Source organism: Salvelinus fontinalis, chromosome 6, assembly GCF_029448725.1.
Source record: "Salvelinus fontinalis isolate EN_2023a chromosome 6, ASM2944872v1, whole genome shotgun sequence".
NCBI classification, from domain to species: Eukaryota; Metazoa; Chordata; class Actinopteri; order Salmoniformes; family Salmonidae; genus Salvelinus; species Salvelinus fontinalis.
In genome coordinates, this window is record NC_074670.1 from 42,245,285 (window position 1) to 42,260,512 (window position 15,228).

The following is a 15,228-nucleotide window of genomic DNA, read 5'->3' on the forward strand; positions in this document are numbered from 1 at the left end:
AACGTCTATAGTTTAATGTCAGATGGGTCAAGTGTTGGGTACTTGAGGAGGAGAGCAACTCGGGCCATTTTGAAGTCATAGGGGACGCAGCCAATGGTCAGAGAAGAGAAGTTGATGAGGGAAGTGAGGAATGGGAGAAGGTCTCCAAAGATGGTCTGGAAGAGGGGATGGGGTCGAGCGGGCAGATTGTTGGGCTGCCAGACCTCACGAGTCACAGGAAGGCACCTGAAGAAAGAGGGGAGAAAGGTCAAGGCATAGGATAGCCCTGTGTCAGTGAGACCAGTGGACTCAATAGGCTGAGTGAATTAGTAGCAGATGTCATCAGCCTTTTTTTCAAAGTGGTTAACAAAGTTGTCCGCAGAGAGGGAGGGGGGAGAAGGTTGCAATTTAGAGGGGTAGAAAGTGGCTTTAGCAGTGGATACAGAGGACGAGAAGGTAGAGAGGAGGGAGTGAAAGAATGAATGTTCCTGCAGAAGATTAGTTTTCCTCCATTTTTGCTCAGCTCCCCACGGCCCTGTTCTGTAAGCTCGCAATGAGAGTAGTGGGGGAGCGAGAGAGCGAAGATTGCTAAGTCACATGACCATCTGGGTAGGGGCTGAGTGGTTAGGGTTGGAGGAAAGGTAAACAGAAAAGGAAACAAAGTAGTTAGAGACCCGGAGGGGGGTTGCAGTGAGATTAGTAGTTGAGCAGCCACTGGTAAAGATGAAGTCAAGCGTATTGCCTGCCTTGTGAGTTGGAGGGGATTGGGAAAGGGTGAAGTCAAAAGAGGCAAGGTGGGGAAAGAGAGTTGGAAGGAAATTAATCAAAGGCAGATGTCGGGAAGTTGAGGTCGCTAAGTACGAAGAGCGGTGAGCCATCGGCAGGAAATTAACTTACCTTGGTGTCAAGCTCATTGAGGAACTTGCCAAGGGGACCTGCTGGGTAATATGTGACAATAATGTTAAGCTTGAGTGGACAAGTGACAGTGGCAGCATGGAATTCAAATGAGGAGATGGACAGGTGAGAAAATCTCCACTTAGGAGAAATTAGTAGACCTGTGCCACCACCACAACGACCAGGTGCTCACGGACTATGAGAGAAAACATAGATCAGCTGGAGTAGCAGTGTTCTATGGGGTGATCCTTGTCTCTGTCAGGGCCAAAAAGTCAAGGGACTGAAGGACAGCATAGGCTGAGATGAACTTGGTGTTCTTGACCGCAGATCGGCAGTTCCCAAGACTGCCAGAGACCCGAAATTCCACGTGGATTGTGGGCGCAGGGTACACTAAGTTAAAAGGGTTGCAGCCAATGGGCGAGGATCGTCTGTCAAGCCTTCAGGGAGAGGTGCGAACAGGTATAGAAAACACACGCATAGTTGACAAAGCTACAAAAGAGCAAAATTAGAGAATCTGTAAATAACTAGGTAAGATACTCAAGTGAGACAGCGGCATGGACCTCTCTTTCCTTCCTCAAGCAACTCGGCAGAACCGTCTTTGTTCCGTTGACGGTCTTAGGTTTGCGACAAAACCGCCACTGGCAGGACCATCGCTTACAGCTGCCGCTGCGAAACCAGGGTAGACTGAAGAACAAACAGTAATTGATCATTTCCTTGCAGAGGTGGAGAGCACACCTCCCTGTACTAATTGCTGATTGCCAGGGAGAGGTGAAACCACTCCCTCCCAATAAAGCCACTGATTAACAAAACAAGTCACAAATTACAAATTATGAGCAGTCAGCAGTTCATACACCAAGTAGGCCACTGGGAAGACAGGCAGCACTTAAAGTTGATGGCCCTAGCTAGCAAAAAGACAGTACTAGACCACAAGAGATAAAGATATATATATATATATATATATATATATATATATATTTATTTATTTATATATATATATTTATACTTATCACTACTGGAGATATCAGGAGTCCTCTAGCTATAGAATAAATTCAATTTATTTGAGCAATAATCACTTACACATATTGACTGCTAGGGAAAGAAGCTTTATGCTTCAATTTAAAAAGTAATGCAAAACCAGTGTTTACTGAAGTAGAGTTCCGGTGAAAATATGTGATGTACCTTAGTAGGGCTGTCCTCCCATCACCCAGTCTGAGATGAAATGTCACCAAATGCCCATCATTATTTTCCTGGTGGCTGCAGCCCACTGGGTGTCATTGAGACATCAGAAGACTGTATTTTCCCCCTCTGTGTTCCTTAGTAGGACTAATCACCATGCAAGGATTGTGCCACCAATTGCAATGACAAAATTCACTTTCACGATGTGGTGCGGCCAGCTTGAACAACACTACACTTTAATTATTCACAGTGGTAGTGGTCTGACCAGCACTTCCTTCCACTTCAGCTTAAGCCTAGTTTTTTCAGCCCTGTTAGTTCCATTCTCTTCAAACTGATTAATTGCATGCTTTTCCCACCATTGTATCCAAGCTAATTAATCATGTCGTACTCGCCATCCCATCACTAACATTCTGTCCCAGCTCTTTCACCTTTACAATTTGACCTTAATTGCACTTGTGTCCCCATTCAACCCTGCAATCCAATTCCCTCACTATTCTTTTCTAGGTCTGCAGTCCTACAGTATCAAGTATTAGCCTATTACTGTGTTCGAATACACAGAACTCACCTCTCCAATTGGCTACCCTGCCAGCTGTAAGTCACATTGCTGGAATAACTAATTGTGCCTTGGAAAATGACAACACACATCATTAACTCTCTAAATGGGGCAGAGGCAATTACTACTGGATACAACAAACACACAGAGCTTGGCTACATGGGGCCCAATTCTCCGGGGTTAATTAATGTAACATTATCTAGAAATTAGGAACCTTGATTAAAGTTAGCGGATGGAGGGGAAACAGCAGAACAAACATTGAGGTAATTGATTCTTGCTTTGGAACTTTGGTGGACATTTAGGAGTTAGTCGCCAACAGCAGCAGACAGAGAACACAAACAAGAGAGGGACTTTGCACAGAATAGCCTGCAAATAATCCCATTCTGTGTTCATCATGTGTGTGCTGTCAACTCCAGCAGAAGTTAAAAACAAAAAGTATTCAACCCTGTTCAAACCTACGCCGTTCTGTCTTTTGCCTCAAGCCTCTAGGAAAGGCCATCATGATACCGATATAGCTAGCCCTTTTTCCTTCTGCTCTACACACATGCAGTATACCCTATTTCATAATAACACGAAGTGTCTTTGTGCTGAATGGTATGGGTAAATAAGGACAGTGAGAAGATAAACTGAACCAGAGAGGAAGAGCCGAAGCGAGAGGTTTTACTCCACCCAAAATCTGTCCATTAAATTTAGACCACGAAGTGAGGAAATTTAGTAAGGCGGTCAATGAGTATTTTGTATTGCTAATTTGCTACATGAGGCTTATTTGATCGAATAGAAGTTTCAAAATGGTTAGGTTGTTATGAATGCACTGATATAAGCGGACACATACGGCATTTTGGCAACAAAAAAACAACGTTTTGTGCCTTTTGTTCACACGCATATCTGCCCTCTCATTGGTTAGAATGGTACCACCTGATCTCGCCTCCTCCTTCCATCTTTGAGGACATGTATTTCCATTGTTAGAGTAGTCATTCAACTACCTTGTCAATATCATATATCATCTTTGACTGAACTCTATATTGAACTGACCCACTCATGCCGCTAGTGGAGGGAGGCTAGTAATATCTCTGTTGACTTCTTCAAAGTTACACAAAACACACCATTTTAGCTTTCCACTTTCAGGCATTGCTAACAACTGTTTTGAGCTTTGTCCCTGCATGCCCTTGTAAACGGCATTGATGAGTATCTTTTCTGTGAATATAGTCGTATTGCGCAATCCTTAAGAAAATTATTATTATGGTGCGCCTTTAAGAAAACAGGTGCAAATCTTGAGAAAAACACAATTTTGTGTCAGTCTCTTAAAGACTGAAGTCCAATTTTAAGATTGGGGGTTTGACAATTCAAGACTGGTCTGGCAACGCAGTTCCTTGGGACTGTCATCAGGAATAGGGTGCTCCGATACTGACAGATCCAGCACAGGCTCAGCTGATAGCAATGCTTTGAGGTGGGTAGATTAGCGGTTTGAAGACAAGCTGAGCCTTGAGTGTGAACAAACTTGTCAACATAGTGTTTTACCTTTGCCCAGTAATTCCCAAGCAAGATTGGCTGTACATACAAGCTGTTGAGTAGCCAATAAATGTTTGAGTTCTTGATCTATGGTGTGACTAAGAGCCATGGATATCTACCCTTCAGGCTGCTGAACATGTTGCAGATTTACAGTGCACGCTCCTGGTGGCATCTCAAATGATTGTCCTGCTGAAAGGTGAATTTGTCTCCCAGTGTCTGTTGGAAAGCAGACTGAACCAGGTTTTCCTTTAGAATTTTACCTATGCTTAGCTCTATTCGGTTTCTTGTAATAAAAATAAATAAATCTCTCGTCCGTGCCGATGACAAGCATACCCAAGCATACACATAATAATGCTTTGTATTCAGGATAAAAAGTACATTTCTTTGCCACATTTGCAGTTTTACTTTAGTGCCTCATTGCAAACAGGATGCATGTTGGGGAATATTTTTGTTCTGTACAAGATTCTTTTCACTCTGTCATTTAGGTTAGTATTGTAGAGTAACTACAATGTTGTTGATCCATCCTCAGCGTTCTTCTATCACAACCATTAAACTCTATAACTGTTTTAAAGTCACCATTGGCCTCATGGTGAAACCCCTGAGCGGTTTCCTTCCTCTCCGGCAATTGAGTTAGGAAGGGCGCATGTATCTTTGTAGTGATTGAGTGTTTTGATACACCATCCAAAGTGCAATTAATAACTTTACCATGGTAAAAGAGATATTCAATGTCTGTTGTTTTTATTATTTTACCCATCTACCAATAGGTGCCCTTCTTTGTGAGGAATTGTAAAACCTCCCTGGTCTTTGTGGTTGAATCTGTGTTTGAAATTCACTGCTCAACTGAGGGACATTAAAGATTATATTACGTTTGGGGTACAGAGTGTAGAGTTCTGTCATTCAAACATCATGTTATACACTATTATTGCACACAGAGTAAGTCCATGCAACTTATTATGTCACCTGTTAAGCACATTTTTACTCCTGAACTTATTTATGCGTACCATAACAAAGGGGTTGAATACTTATTGATTATATACATTTCAGCTTTTAATTTTAAATAAAAAAATCTAATCATATTTATTTATAAATCCCTCTTTACATAAGCAGATGTCACAAAGTGCTACAGAAACCCAGCCTAAAACCCCAAACAGCAAGCAGTGCAGATGTAGAAGCACGGTGGCTAGGAAAAACTCCCTATAAAGGCAGGAACCTAGGAAGAAACCTAGACAGGAACCAGGCTCTGAGGTGTGGCCAGTCCTCAGATGTGTCGAGTGGAGATTGTAAGAATACATGGGCATTAAGGCCAGATCATATTTCAAGATGTTCAAAAGTTCATAGGTGACTCGCAGGGTCAAATAATAATCCCAGTAGCTGTAGAGAGTGCAAAAGGTCAGCACTCAGAGGTTGAGACAGCAGGTGCGGTAGAGAGAGAGAGATATAGGGAGGGAGGGAGAGAGAGAGAGAAAGGGTCGAAAAAAGCAGGTCCGGGACAAGGTAGCACGTTAGGTGAACAGGTCAGGGTTCCATAGCCGCAGGCAGAACAGTTGAAACTGGAGCAGCAGCACGACAAGGTAGAAAGTCTGGTGAACATGTTAGGGTTCCATAGCCACAGGCAAAATAGCAGAAACTGGATCAGCAGCATGACCAGGTGGACTAGGGACCGGGACAGCCAGGATTCATCAGGCACGGTAGTCCCGAGCCATGTCTTAGGGGGACAATATGGCTCCGTCCGACGATAAACCCAGACAGGGTCAACCGGACAGAGCCAACCAGGCAGGATATAACCCGACCCACTTTGCCAAAGCATAGCCCCACACCACTAGGGGGATATCAACAGACCACCAACTTACTATCCTGAGACACGGCTGAGTACAGCCTACGAAGATATCCGTCACACGAGCACAAGGGGGCGCAAAACCAGAGAGGAAGATCACGTCAGTGAGTCAACCCACTCAAGTCGACTAAAAAAAGCCTAGCACGACGCAACGCACCCCTCCCAGGGATGGCATTGAAGAACCCTATTAAGCCAGTGACTCAGCCCCCATAATATTTCACAGGCAGAGAATCTCAGTGGAGAAAGGGGAGCTGGCCAAGCAGAGACAGCAAGGGCTATTCATCACTCCAGTGCCATGTCGTTCACCTTCGCACCCCTGCACCAGACTACACTCATTCATAGGACATACTGAAGAGATGAGACTTTAGTAAAGACAAAGGTCGAGACCGAGTCTACTTCTCTCACGTGGATAGACAGAGCATTCCATAAAAATTGAGCTCTTTAAGAGGTATGTATTGCAGGACCAAATCGGATAAATAGGTAGGAACAAGTCCATGCAATTCTTTTTTAAACCTTCAAATCAGCCCTTGCCATCACAGGAAGCCAGTGTAGAGAGGCTAGCACTGGAGTAATATGATCAAATGTTTTGGTTCTAGTCAGGATTCTAGCAGCCGTATTCAGTACTAACTGAAGGTTATTTAGTGCTTTATACGGGTAGCCGGAGAGTAGAGCTTCGCAGTAGCCCAATCTTGAAGTGAAAAAAGCATGGATTAGATATTCTGCATCATTTTTGGACAAAAAGTATCAGATGCAATGCTATGAAGATATAAAAAAGCCGAATATTGTTGATATTCAGGGTCCAGAGTAATGCCGAGGTCATTCACAATTGTATTTGAGACGACTGTACAACGAACAAGATTAATTGTCAGATCTAACAGCAGATATCTTTGTTTCTTGGGACCTAGAAATAACATTTCTGTTTTGTTTGAGTTTGAATGTAAAGAGTTTGCCTCCATCCAAGTCCTAATATCTGAAACACAGGCTTCACTGTACAGCTGTGTGTCGTCCGTATAGCAGTGAAAGTTGACATTGTGTTTCCCGAATGACTTCACCAAGCGGTAGAATATATAGCGAAAACAATAGTGGTCCTAAAACAGAACCTTGAGGAACACTTCTACCAAAACATTACAACGGAACGATTTGATTAGTGTAGTGTTGGCTAGCTACATAGTTGTCTTTGCTGTCTTTGTATCTAAGATAATTGTGTAGTTTAGAGTAAATATCTAGCCAGTTATCGAGGTTACCTAGCCAGCTCCACTTTCAAACAAAGTCAGCTAGCCAGCTATTTTCGTCATCCTAACTTTGTCAACACTGCTAGCTAGCCAGCTAGCCAACTTCTACCGAAACATTACAACGGAACGATTTGATTAGTGTAGTGTTAGCTAGCTACATAGTTGTCTAAGATAATTGTATAGTTTAGAGTAATTATCGAGGTTATCGAGGTTACCTAGCCAGTTATCGAGGTTACCTAGCCAGAAACACTTTCAAACAAAGTCAACAACGCAGCCACTACTAGCTAGCCTACTTCACCAGCCAGCAGTACTGTATCATTTTAATCATTTTAGTCAATAAGATTTTTGCAACGTAAGCTTAACTTTCTGAACATTCGAGACGTGTAGTCCACTTGTCATTCCAATCTCCTTTGCATTATCGTAGCCTCTTCTGTAGCCTGTCAACTATGTGTCTGTCTATCCCTGTTCTCTCCTCTCTGCACAGACCATACAAACACTTCACACTGCGTGGCCGCTGCCACTCTAACCTGGTGGTCCCAGCCCGCACGACCCACGTGGAGTTCCAGGTCTCCGACAGCCTCTGGAACTGCCGATCTGCGGCTAACAAGGCAGAGTTCATCCCAGCCTATGCTTCCCTCCAGTCCCTCGACTTCTTGTCACTGACGGAAACATGGATTACCACAGATAACACTGCTACTCCTACTGCTCTCTCCTCGTCTGCCCACGTGTTCTCGCACACCCCGAGAGCTTCTGGTCAGCGGGGTGGTGGCACTGGGATCCTCATCTCTCCCAAGTGGACATTCTTTCTTTCTCCCCTGACCCATCTGTCTATCGCCTCCTTTGAATTCCATGCTGTCATAATTACCAGCCCTTTCAAGCTTAACATCCTTATCATTTATCGCCCTCCAGGTTCCCTTGGAGAATTCATCAATGAGCTTGACGCCTTGATAAGTTCCTTTCCTGAGGATGGCTCACCTCTCACTGTTCTGGGTGACTTTAACCTACCCACGTCTACCTTTGACTCATTCCTCTCGGCCTCCTTCTTTCCACTCCTCTCCTCTTTTGACCTCACACTCTCACCTTCCCCCCCTACTCACAAGGCAGGCAATACGCTTGACCTCATCTTTACTAAATGCTGTTCTTCCACGAATCTCATTGCAACTCCCCTCCAAGTCTCCGACCACTACCTTGTATCCTTTTCCCTCTCGCTCTCATCCAACACTTCCCACTCTGCCCCTACTCGGATGGTATCGCGCCGTCCCAACCTTCGCTCTCTCTCCCCCGCTACTCTCTCCTCTTCCATCCTATCATCTCTTCCCTCTGCTCAAACCTTCTCCAACCTATCTCCTGATTCTGCCTCCTCAACCCTCCTCTCCTCCCTTTCTGCATCCTTTGACTCTCTATGTCCCCTATCCTCCAGGCCGGCTCGGTCCTGCCCTCCTGCTCCGTGGCTCGACGACTCATTGCGAGCTCACAGAACAGGGCTCCGGGCAGCCGAGCGGAAATGGAGGAGAACTCGCTTCCCTGCGGACCTGCCATCCTTTCACTCCCTCCTCTCTACATTTTCCTCTTCTGTCTAATGCTGCTAAAGCCACTTTCTACCACTCTAAATTCCAAGCATCTGCCTCTAACCCTAGGAAGCTCTTTGCCACCTTCTCCTCCCTCCTGAATCCTCCTCCCCCCCCTCCTCCCTCTCTGCGGATGACTTCGTCAACCATTTTGAAAAGAAGGTCGACGACATCCGATCCTCGTTTGCTAAGTCAAACGACACCGCTGGTTCTGCTCACACTCCCCTACCCTGTGCTTTGACCTCTTTCTCCCCTCTCTCTCCAGATAAAATCTTGCGTCTTGTGACGGCCGGCCGCCCAACAACCTGCCCGCTTGACCCTATCCCCTCCTCTCTTCTCCAGACCATTTCCGGAGACCTTCTCCCTTACCTCACCTCGCTCATCAACTCATCCTTGACCGCTGGCTACGTCCCTTCCGTCTTCAAGAGAGCGAGAGTTTCACCCCTTCTGAAAAAACCTACACTCGATCCCTCCGATGTCAACAACTACAGACCAGTATCCCTTCTTTCTTTTCTCTCCAAAACTCTTGAACGTGCCGTCTTGGCCAGCTCTCCTGCTAGCTCTATCAGAATGACCTTCTTGATCCAAATCAGTCAGGTTTCAAGACTAGTCATTCAACTGAGACTGCTCTTCTCTGTGTCACGGAGGCGCTCCGCACTGCTAAAGCTAACTCTCTCTCCTCTGCTCTCATCCTTCTAGACCTATCGGCTGCCTTTGATACTGTGAACCATCAGATCCTCCTCTCCACCCTCTCCGAGTTGGGCATCTCCGGCGCGGCCCACGCTTGGATTGCGTCCTACCTGACAGGTCGCTCCTGGCGAGAATCTGTCTCCGCACCACGTGCTCTCACCACTGGTGTCCCCCAGGGCTCTGTTCTAGGCCTTCTCCTATTCTCGCTATACACCAAGTCACTTGGCTCTGTCATATCCTCACATGGTCTCTCCTATCATTGCTATGCAGACGACACACAATTAATCTTCTCCTTTCCCCCTTCTGATAACCAGGTGGCGAATCGCATCTCTGCATGTCTGGCAAACATATCAGTGTGGATGACGGATCACCACCTCAAGCTGAACCTCGGCAAGACGGAGCTGCTCTTCCTCCCGGGGAAGGACTGCCCGTTCCATGATCTCGCCATCACGGTTGACAACTCCATTGTGTCCTCCTCCCAGAGCGCTAAGAACCTTGGCATGATCCTGGACAACACCCTGTCGTTCTCAACTAACATCAAGGCGGTGGCCCGTTCCTGTAGGTTCATGCTCTACAACATTCGCAGAGTACGACCCTGCCTCACACAGGAAGCGGCGCAGGTCCTAATCCAGGCACTTGTCATCTCCCGTCTGGATTACTGCAACTCGCTGTTGGCTGGGCTCCCTGCCTGTGCCATTAAACCCCTACAACTCATCCAGAACGCCGCAGCCCGTCTGGTGTTCAACCTTCCCAAGTTCTCTCACGTCACCCCGCTCCTCCGCTCTCTCCACTGGCTTCCAGTTGAAGCTTGCATCCGCTACAAGACCATGGTGCTTGCCTACGGAGCTGTGAGGGGAACGGCACCTCCGTACCTTCAGCCTTTGATCAGGCCTTACACCCAAACAAGGGCACTGCGTTCATCCACCTCTGGCCTGCTCGCCTCCCTACCTCTGAGGAAGTACAGTTCCCGCTCAGCCCAGTCAAAACTGTTCGCTGCTCTGGCACCCCAATGGTGGAACAAACTCCCTCACGACGCCAGGTCAGCGGAGTCAATCACCACCTTCCGGAGACACCTGAAACCCCACCTCTTTAAGGAATACCTAGAATAGGATAAAGTAATCCTTCTAACCCCCCCTTAAAAGATTTAGATGCACTATTGTAAAGGGGTTGTTCCACTGGATATCATAAGGTGAATGCACCAATTTGTAAGTCGCGCTGGATAAGAGCGTCTGCTAAATGACTTAAATGTAAATGTAACACTGAAAGTTACAATTGATTTGTCAGAGGACAAAACATCCACAGAGACAAACTGATATCTGTCCAGGCAAGAACTTGTCCATGTAGATCAATTAGGGATTCCAATCTCTCCAAAAGAACGTGTTGATCGATGGTGTCAAAAGTGGCACTGAGTTCTAGGTGCACGAGAACAGATGCAGAGCCTTGGTCTGATGTCATTAAAAGGTAATTTACCACCTTCATGAGTGCAGTCTCAGTACTATAATGGGTCTAAAACCAGACTGGAGCGTTTCAAATACATTATTTGTCTTCAGGAAGGCAGTGAGTTGCTGCGTAACAGCTTTTAAAAAATGTTTTGAGAGGAATGGGAGATTCTATATAGGCCGATAGCTTTGACATTTTTCCGGGTCAAGGGTTGGCTTTTTTAGGAAAGGCTTTATTACTGCCATTTTTTGTGTGAGTTTGGTACACATCCAGAGGATAAGGAGCCATGTATTATGTTCAACATTGCAGGGCCAAGCACAGGAAGTAGCTCTTTCAGTACTTTAGTCGGAATTAGGTCTAGTAGGCAGCTGGAAGATTGAGAGGCCATGACTATTTTCGTGAACGTTTCAAGAGATAGAAGATTAAAAAACTTGAGTATCTCTATTGATCTTAGGTCCTGGCAGTTCTGTGTAGACAATTGAGTTTGGAGAAATACGCAGATTCAGAGAGGAGTTCGTAATTTGGTTTCAAATAATCTTTTCGTTGAAGATGTTCATGAATTCATCACTGCTGAAGTGAAGGCCCTCCTCTCTTGGGAAATGCTGCTTCTTAGTTAGATTTGTGACAGTATCAAAAATACATTTTGGATTGTTTTTATTCTCCTCAATCAGATTGGAAAAGTAGGCTGATCAAGCAGCAGTGAGGGCTCTTCGATATTGCACAATACTGTCTTTCAAAGCTAGTCAGAAGACTTCCATTTTGGTGGACAGCCATTTTCGTTCCATTTTTCTGGAAGCTTGCTTCAGGGCTCTGGTATTTTCTGTATACAAGGGAGCTAATTTCTTGTGACAAATGTTTTTAGTTTTTAGAGGTGTGACTGCATATAGGGTATTGCGCAAGGTTACATTTAGATCCTTCGATGGGTGGTTAACTGATGTTGTACTCCGACGTCCTTGGGTAGGTGCAGGGAGTCTGGAAGGGTATCTAGGAATTTTTGGGTTGACCAAGGCTTTTGATAATACTTAGTTGGGGTCTGAGCTGTTTATGTGTTGCTATTGCAAATGTAATAAAATTGTGGTCCGATAGTCCAGGATTTTGAGGAAAAACATTTAGATCCACAATATTTATTCCATGGGACAGAAATAGATCCAGGGTATGACTGTGGCAAGGTTATGATCAGTGATTAGTTTATTGACTATGACTTCCTTCGAAGTGAGGGATCTAACATTAAGTAGTCCTATTTTGAGTTGTGAGGTATTATCACAGTCTCTTTAAAAAATGACAGGGATGGAGGAGGCCTTTATTCCAGTGAGATTCCTAAAGCGAACACCACCATGTTTAGATTTTTCAACCTAGATTGAGGCACAGACATGGTCTCAATAGGGAAAACGAAGCTGACTACACTGACTGTGCTATTGGCAGACTCCACTAAGCTGGTGCCTGGCCTGCACCCTATCTCATTGTGGAGCCAGAGGAGCCAGAGGAGTTAGAGCCCTGACAATGCTGATAGATAAAATGAGAGCACCCCTCCAGCTAAAATGGAGTCTGTCACTCCTCAGCAGGCCAGGTGTGGTCCTGTTTGTGGGTGAGTCCCAGAAAAAGGGCTATTTTATCTACAAATGTTATATTTTCAAGAGGGGCAGAAAACAGTTTTTAACCAGCGATTGAGTTGTGAGACTCCCCTAAATGCCAGAGACAATTACTCGATGCCGACACATCTTTCTCGCTAATTTACACACTGAAGCTATGTTGCACTTGGTGACCTCTGTTTCATCCTAACATCATTGGTGCCTACATTGCTTTGGCATGTTTCCCATGCCAATAAAGCCCTTAAATAGAAATTGAAATTGAATTGATAACAATATTCTTACATTTTCTACAGTCACTAGTTTTATCCTTAGCAAGCACCATCTTCAGATTAGCCTTTACTTCGGTAGCCCTGCCCCCTGGTAAACAGTGTATGATCGCTGGATGATTATTTTTAAGTCTAATATTGCGGGTAATAGAGTCACCAATGACTAGGGTTTTCAATTTGTCAGAGCTAATGATGGGAGGCTTCGGCTGCTCAGACCCCGTAACGGGTAGAGGAGAGACCTGAGAAGGCTCGGTCTCTGACTCCGACTCGATGCTTAATGGGAAGAACCGGCTGAAATTTGCTGATGGCTGAATGAGCGACACCGGTTGAGTATGCCAACAGCATTTCTTTTCAGATGCCTTGAGAAAATTGTCCAGTGGCGGGGACTGTGAGGGGGGGGGGATTTATATGCTATCTGTACTTACTGGTGGCACAGACGCTGTTTCATCCTTTCCTACACTTAAATTGCAGATTGCATCTGAAGCTGGGCTTGCAACTCGGCTATACTTCACCGTAAGGCGATAGTTCTCCTGCATATTATGAGTACAGCAGCAGCAATTAGATGGCATAGCGTTAATGTTACTACATATCTTTTTGGGCTGGTGGAGTTCCTGTAGAAACATATCCAGATAATGCGTCCAACGTTGGTAAATTTGTTAAATGCAAAGTAGCAGCACGGAGACAACATGGAAGTGTGATGTGTGTACTGGCCAAAACATAATTACACTTTGACATTATGGGGTATTGTGTGGAGACCAGTGACACAAAATCTTAGTTAAATCAATTTTAAATAAAATGTGGAAGATGTCAAGGGTGTGAATACTTTTGGAATGCACTGTATGTGAACCTCATCTATGGCTGTATTGACTAAAAAAAGTTCAAATAAATAAATATATCAGTATTCCTCTACATTCACTATTACATTGGATTATTGTCAGAATGAGAATTGACTATAGATTAAATATTGTCCATAAGGAAAATATGTTATGGTATCATAGGTCCCTTAAAATCAGCATTACAGATTTATAGTCCACGATTTACGCATAGGCCAGTTGAGTAAACAGATACAAATCAAGATGTTTCAGTCAATCACTATAGCATAGTCATCCTTCACTTAAACAACGTTTCCAGCTGCCAGATACACAGACATCACAGGGATCTACTTATGTTTATAGATCGCTAGCGGAGTCGTCGACCTACTCATCAAAGGATCTCATTAAGTATTAATGGCTCGCCAATAGTTTGTTGAGGGATGTATCGATCTGTATATATGAGATCCTTAATCTAGATTGTTACCAGTCTGTCTCAGGGGAGGAAGCAGTTTATCCCTCTGGTAATTTGTTTTCTGTTCTATATGATGAAGGCTTTGACCCCTGAGGAAGAGCTAGCTTCTCCAGTTTTTCCTCTCTTTTCTCTTCCCATGCACTGATTAAAGGTTTAACTGCATGTGCTCTAATGTTTCCATCTAGGTCATTGCTCCTGTATATACTGTAGGTTTACCAGGATGGCTCTTCTCTAGTGCCCTTCATATGACATTAAAGATGTTGATCATTCTTTAACGTTCACTCCTTTTAGCCCCTGAAAAATACCTTGACTAACGTTAACAGGTAAAGGTCTAATACCATGAATGACAGAAGTGTCTTTGAAGTGCAGCCATTTTAGTCAACACAGGGGCATTCCATCCATATACCACTTGAAGTGTGGTGTCAGGAAAATAACCTCTCACTCAATGTCAGCAAAACTAAAGAGATGATCGTGGACTTCAGGAAAAATCAAAGGGAGCACCCTCCTATCCACGTCGACGGTACAGCAGTGGAGACGGTGGAAACTTTTAAGTTCCTTGGTCAACGACAAACTTAAATGGCCTCTTCAACCTCAGGAGACTGAAAAAATTGGGCTTGTCACCGAAAACCCTCACTAACTTTTACAGGTGCACAATTGAGAGCATCCTGTCGGGCTCTATGTCAAAGCCATCATATTGTTAAACAGCCACCACTAGCACAGAGAGGTGGCTGCCTACCTACAGACTTGATATCATTGGCCACTTTAATAAATGGAACACTAGTCACTTTCATAATGGTACTTTAAGAATGTTTACATATCTCGCATTACTCATCTCATATGTATAGACTGTATACTGTATCCTTCACTATCTATTATTTACTATCTATTGCATCTTAGCTGCTCTGTCACTGCTCATCCATATATTTTATACTTATACAGTGGGGAGAACAAGTATTTGAAACACTGCCGATTTTGCAGGTTTTCCTACTTACAAAGCATGTAGAGGTCTGTAATTTTTATCATAGGTACACTTCAACTGTGAGAGACAGAATCTAAAACCAAAATCCAGAAAATCACATTGTATGATTTTTAAGTAATTTATTTGCATTTTATTTTATGACATAAGTATTTGATCACCTACCAACCAGTAAGAATTCCGTCTCTCACAGACCTGTTCGTTTTACTTTAAGAAGCCCTCCTGTTCTCCACTCATT